Source organism: Bubalus kerabau, chromosome 6, assembly GCF_029407905.1.
Source record: "Bubalus kerabau isolate K-KA32 ecotype Philippines breed swamp buffalo chromosome 6, PCC_UOA_SB_1v2, whole genome shotgun sequence".
Lineage (NCBI taxonomy): Eukaryota > Metazoa > Chordata > Mammalia > Artiodactyla > Bovidae > Bubalus > Bubalus kerabau.
Window position 1 is genome coordinate 121,237,951 of NC_073629.1, and position 6,635 is coordinate 121,244,585.

Consider the following 6,635-nt stretch of genomic DNA (forward strand, 5'->3'; position numbering starts at 1 on the left):
CTGCCTTGCTGGCCCTGGTGGTGGGCTCCGTCCCCTTCCCGCCATCCCGGGCTCGGCACATGGTCCTGTGGGGCTGCCTGAGTGCCTTGTGGCTGGTCTCTGGTTCCAAGTCTCCGAGGCCTGTGGGTGGCCCCTGCAGCTTGGCCTCTGAGTCTGGAAGCCGGGCTGCAGGCTGGTGTTTCCCACCTGTTTCAGGGTTGGGATGGTGGGTGGGGGGAGCGGGCGGCTGACCCCCCAGCGAAGGAGGTGGCAGAGGCTGCAGGCTCGCATCAGGCGTTTCCTGCTGGGGCAACCCTGAGAGCAGAGGTGACCCCTAGGGTGAGGAGCAGTGACCTTGAGGGTGGGGTGACCCTGAGGATGGGGGGGTGACCCTGAGGGTGGGGGGCATGATGAAGGTGGGGGTGACCCCAAAAGTGGGGGGTATGATGAAAGTGGGGTGTGATCCCAAGGGTGGGGGGCATGATGAAAGTGAGGTGTGATCCCGAGGGTGGAAGGCATGATGAATGTGGGGGTGACCCTGAGGGTGGGGGGCATGATGAAGGTGGGGGTGGCCCTGAGGGTGGGGGTGTGACCCCGAGGGTGGGGAGCATGATGAAGGTGGGGGTGACCCCGAGGGTGGGGGTGGCAAGGGTGGGGGTCTTGCTCCCGGGCTCACAGCTGCTGGGGTGGGGGCTGCCGTCCTCTCTGCCCACCCCCCACCGGCTGGTGACGGTTCACGTCTGTCTCTGAGCCCCCGACTCCTCTGTGCTTTGGAGTGTCTCAGTGGACAGTGTCTTGGAGTCAGTGAAACAAGAGGGGGGGTGCCAGGCAGGCCGGACTGCAAGAGACCCTCCTTCCAGACCAGACGGGAGCCCTGTGTCTGGAGCAGGGAGCAGGAGAGACCCCCAACACCTATGATTTCCCTGGGATAATCCCCTGAGGTTCCTGGGAGGGGTTGAGAGCGTATTGTGTTTGGATTAGAAAAAGCTGATTTTCACCTTAAAACATCTAAGTTGCAACCTGAGAAGAGGTTATGTAAGAGAAGGGCCCACTGGAGGGGCCTGGGGTGTTGAGGAAGGGGCTGCGGGTGGCCCCCGGGTGGGAAGAAGCTGCAGGCGGGGTGAGAACTGCTGGAGAGCCTGGGGGTGCAAGAACGTCCCATTGCTCAGCCCCTGGGATGGGGTGTGCCTGGGCGGGAGGCACCCTGCCCAGGCCTGCAGTGGGGCAGAGTCCCCATCCTGTAAGCTGGACTTGAGTTCTGGAGCCCAGAGGCTTGGGGGGAGACTGGTGGCCTCGTGGCCCTGCAGGTGGGCGACCTGAATATGTCCATCAGGACGCTGACCCCAGAAGGGTGCAGGTGGCCCTAACCCCTGACCTCACTCACGCTAGATGCTGGCCCCAGCCTGCGCCCCCCACCTGTCTCTTCCCTGACCTCCGCCAAGACCAGGGGTGGCGGCCCCACCAGCCCCACTGCTGCCTGGCCCACTGCCGGGGTCCAGCCCAGGTGGATCCAGGGAATTTGAAGCGGGGACGGCGTCGGCGAACTGGATACAATAGCTTTAATTAAATATTAATTAGAGATATAAAGAGTAATAGAATAAGGATAGCTCAGCAGGAAAATTCAGTGGAGAAAAGAGGCTAAATAACTTGGTTTACGTGGAAAGCTAATAAAATTCCAAGGCAAGGAATTTACATCACCTACGTAGGCCACAGATGTCCTCCTGTTCTCCTGAAGGAGAGTAGACGCTAAGGCCTCCCTGGTCAGATCTTAGAAGCCCAGGCATAATTAGTAGGCTTGATGAGCCTCCACACTCCAGATGGGAATTCAGCCAGAAGGTGAGAGAAAGAACGACATGGGGAGACCAAGCTTCAGTGAACAAGGCCCACACTTTATTTTCCAAAGTAGTTTTTATACCTTAAGTTGTGCATAGAGGATAATGGGGGAAGGTCAGCAGTCCTTGATCCTAATAGAAGCCAGGTTTTCTTCCTGCAAACTTACCATATGCAAAAGTTTAGGTGATTTACTTCATCTTCTGGCCAGGGGGCCTGTTAACATTTTATGACCCTTTCTTCAGAAAACTTATTTTTCTCTAAAGGTGATGATTCTAAAGTCAGGCACCACCTTCCAAAAGCATTAGATAAAGTTGCATTCCTATACGGCAAAGGTGTGGTGGACTATAACAAGAAAAGAATTAACTCAGGGGTCCAAGGTTACAAGCATTAAAGCTACTACTTACATTCCTATACACCAATTATATTAATCAATATACTCCTAGGGACACAGTAGGTAAGGGATATGGAAACTTAGCAGCAAACATTGGCCCAACAAGTGAAAAACCCTTCACCGATACAATTTCTAATCAATCTTTTAACTGCTCAAAGTAATCTGTATTTAGACAGTTAAGAACATCTCATGCCTCTCACAGTTGGGAGGCTGTGAACAATCACATGTGGCTGGAAGGACCTGTTCAGGCAGGCTAGAGGACTTCCAAAGGAGTTTGTAGGTTGAAACACTCTTGTCATGCCCAGGAACTTTATTAACTGGAGCTGTAAGTTAACTCTTTTTCAGAGAGAGGTAGTGGGGGACAGCCCTCCGTAAAGTCAGAGGTGTAGGTGAGAGCACAAAGCAGTAAAGTAGGCAGACTCTGGTTTTGGGGGTAGGTGCTCGAGAATTTCCAGGGGGACTCCTGAGGCTCGATCCTGCCTTTGCGTATGCCGAGCTTCCTTCCTCATGACCTTTTCCACAGGCGGAGTTCCTCACGCTGGCTCCCGGCATCCCACGGCCTGCTGTCCTAGGCTCCAGGCACCTCAGACCCCGCGGGCCAAGAGGATGGGCTGAGTTTCTTCCCGTTCACCAGCGGTGGGGACATCGCCCCTTCTGGGACAGTCACCCTGGTGAATGCACTCGGGACGGCCCTTGCTGACTCCTGCTCCTCCAGAGAGCCTCGGCCCTCCTCGCTGCGGGCCGGTCCATCCTGGCAGGCTTCCAGAGTGGCTCCTGCAGGGGCGTGTGAGAAAGCGGCTGTGGGCATCCCTGGCAGGCCTGTCTCCCCGGGGCCTCTTCCCCCCACCTCTCCCCCGAGGTGGTCCGGGCGTTCCATAGGGCAGCCGCCGTGGTCAGCCGTGTCCCTTTGTTTCTGGGTAGGGTGAGCAGCAGCCGGCTCCACAGCCCGGGCATCGGGGCAGTGAGGGAGCGGGGTGGGTGGTCCCAGGGTGGCCGGCTGGCAGCTGCCGGTTCCTCCGCGGGCCCTGGACTCAGAGCCGGAGGGCGGGGCAGGGGTGAGGGGGCCGCCCTGCATGTGACCCACTCCCAGGGTTCACCAGCCCAAGCCCAGAGGGGCTGCCAGCGGTCAGCTGCCCGGCCCTGGGCTGGCGAAGGGGGTGTATCCGTGGTCTCTTGATGGGAGGCCCCCTTCTGCCGGCCCCTGGCCCCCGTTTAGGGCGGAGCCGCGCTCTCAGGCTGCCCTCCCCCCTGGTCCCCGGCGCCGCCCATCCCGCAGGCCCTGTGCCTGCCGCCCAGCGAGAGTGCGGGCAGCCCTGGTGGGCAGAGCCCCATGGGGTTAAACTGCCCCTCGCAGGAGGGAAGAGGACCCCGGGGCCGGGGCACAGCCTCAGCCCTCAGCCCAGAGACAACCACTGGCCCTCGGGCGCAGCTCTGCCGGCCGCGCCACCGCACCTGCTCCCACACTTTGCTGGAATCTTCTTGGAGTCCCATCGACCCCTGGGACCCTGCAGGGGTGAGCAGGAGCTCCCAGACCCTGGCCTCACAGGGGCTTCTGCCGTGACTCCCGAGCCCCGGAAGCCCCTGCCTGTGTCCCCAGCCCCCCTGGGCTCTATGTCCCGTTCTGGGTGCCAGCCCAGATCTGAGCTGGGGCCACAACGATGGCCCCTGGGCCGCCCACCTTGACCCGCTCCTCTTATTCTGATCTGGGTGCTGGGACCCCAGCTGGGGTGCAAGGCAGCCTCCCCTCCTGCCCCCCGGTCTATGGGTATAGGGGCAGGAGAGGGAGTGGGTGGGGAGAGAGTGTTGCCCTGAAAGGTGGGGCCGGCCTGAGCCTTCAGGCGAGGAATGCGGAGGCTGCTGGCGTTTGAGCGGGAGATGCCCCGCCAGCAGCACCGTGGACGCGGGAGGAGGTGAGTAGGACAGAGGGGGCCTCCGGGGCCGCTGGACGCTCCAGGTGATGAGGGCTGTGGCCGCTGGGCCAAGGCCTCTGACGCCGGCAAGGCCAGGCTGTGGGGACCCAGGGTGGCACGACTGTCCCCCATCCAGGCCCTGCAGAGTGGGCACTGGGGCCTGGGCAGCAGCTCTGTCTGCGGGGTGGCCTCCAGTTCCGCCCGCAGGGTCTCTGGCACAGGGCAGACGGCATGCAGAGATGCCCGCCTCTGCAGGGGCCCCTGTGGCCCCTCAACCAGAGCTCCCAAGTCCACAGGGCAGCCCAGGGCTGTCCTACCTGGGGACCCCCCTCCTGCCCTGGAGGTCAGAGACAGGCAGTCTCAGGAGACCGAGAGCCCAGTCACGGGCGGGAGGTTCACAGGGCCTAAGATGGGCTCCTGATGACGGGAGGCCAGGAAGGGGGACACGGGGCTCCTAGCCGTCCTCTGGGACCCTGACCCTGAGGGGCTGTGATGGGGGCGGGGCACTCAGTGAAGGCCTGGGGGGAGTCCGCAGAAGCTGCGAGCGGGCGGATCGGGGTGATGGAGGGTCTCTCTGGCGCAGACAGGCCACTCCCCACCCGTCGCTGTGGGGGCTCGGTTTGCTCCAGAGAAAGGAGGCCCAAGTCCCCACTGCCCTGCAAGGCAAGCACCCAGCCCCCAGCCCCCAGTTCCCCAGTCCCCAGCCCCCAAGGTCATCACCCACCCCCAGTCCCCCAGGGCTGTCCACCCATCCCCCATCCCCCAGCCCTCCCCCCACAGCAGCAGGGTCAGGCTTGTGTGTGGCAGTGTCCTCTCCCTGCCCCATCCAGCTCCCCATCCAGGCTACTCGCAGGCATCTCCCCTCCGGGAGGCCCCTCCTGCTCCGACCCTCCTCGCGGCTCCTGATGGCTGACCCCTGAGACGCCCTGATTTTGGCCAGGCCCGCAGTCCACTCCTCCTCTCTGCTGCCGGCCGTGCCGGCAGGACCTGCTGGGGGCCCCTGCCTTTGACAGCAGATGCTGACCACTGTGGCTCTGGGGTCCAGCAGCCTCGCCGTGAACTGGGGGTACAGCCGTTGACCCTGCCTGGCGCCTGGCCCCCTCACCTGGAGCCAACCCCCCAGAACCATCGGTGTCCCCGCAGGTGGGGCCCCAGTGGACTCTCAGGGTCTCTGCTCAGCAGCCTGTCCCCCAGGTCCATCACTGAGCGTCTGGGGTAGGTTTGGAGGAGAGCAAACAGTTGTAGCAACAATGAAGCCTGAGGCCCAGGCGGGTAGGAGAGTGAGGGGTCTGCCCCGAGACCTCCTCACGTGTGGCCCTTAGCGTTCCCCACCCTTGGCCAGAGATGGGGCTCCTCACCCCGGGGGTGCTCAGGGAGGTTTCTCGTTCCCCTGGAGCCACGTGCCGCCTTGCTGCAGGAGGAATGGGCCTCTGAAGTTGGAGCTGGTGATGGCTGTTTACCTGCCCAGCCCTGACCCAGAGGAGCCGGACAGACAGCTGCCTTTTGGCCCAGCGAGGGCCCTGAGAAAGTCAAGGAGCCCCGCAGGCCTGTGCCATGGGGAAGACCAGCCGCCCAGCAAACCTGGGCCTCCTGTGCCAGGAGGGCACTACCCCAGGGCCCCGGGGAAAGAGGGTGGCTGCAGGCGGACGATGCCCCGCCTCCCGACCTTGGGCTGGGCTGTGTGGCTCCGTTGGCAGCGAGGTATGAGGGGCGGCGGTCTGTCAGGTGAGACGAGCCCATACCTGACCCCGTGAGTCCTGGCAGCCATGCCCTGGAGCCTTCAGGTGGTTTGTCTGGGTGCTGCAGGTGGGGCTCACCAGTGAGGTCGGGGCTGGGAGCACAGTGCTTCCGTCTCTTTTCATCCCCCACTCCCCCCACAGATACGAGGTACATGGTGTGGGCCCCAGCTCCCCCAAGGAAGGCCCTCCCGGAACCCCGGCTGGGCAGGGAGCAGGGCCCCAGCCTTCTCACCACCCTTCCAGCTGAGCATCTCTTTTCCCCGGGTGCAGGCTCCCTGAACTCTGTCCCCGCCCCCCAAGCCCTGCTGCGTCCGAGGCACCATCGGAGAGAAAGTGAGTGTGCCGCCGAGGCCTCTCCAGCAGCTCGCCAGAAAGGCCTGGGAGGGTTCTGAGTGCACGTCTGCACGTCTGCCCTTCTGCCCATCCACCACGATGGGTTAGACCAGGCTGGGGAAGGGCCTGTGGACAGGCAGCCCCAAAGTGCCTGGCCACTGTGGCACCCCCGGCACCCACGTGGCCAAAGACCCCGGGCTGGCTGGAGCTGGGGTGCTTCACGGCGGAGTGAGGAATTTTGTCTTTCCTTATGGACCTAACATTTGGTTAAAATGCTGCAAGTATTTCTCTTGGTCTGCTGTCTTTGAATTGTATTTATTTATTTTCAAAAGAAAGAAGTGTACTTACATGGAGTAAAATCTACTAAATTTAAAATTTTCTACCGCAATGTCCTCTTTTGAAAGTTCTTTTCCAGCCCAAGGTGTAGATAACAGCTGAGTTTCCTCCCGG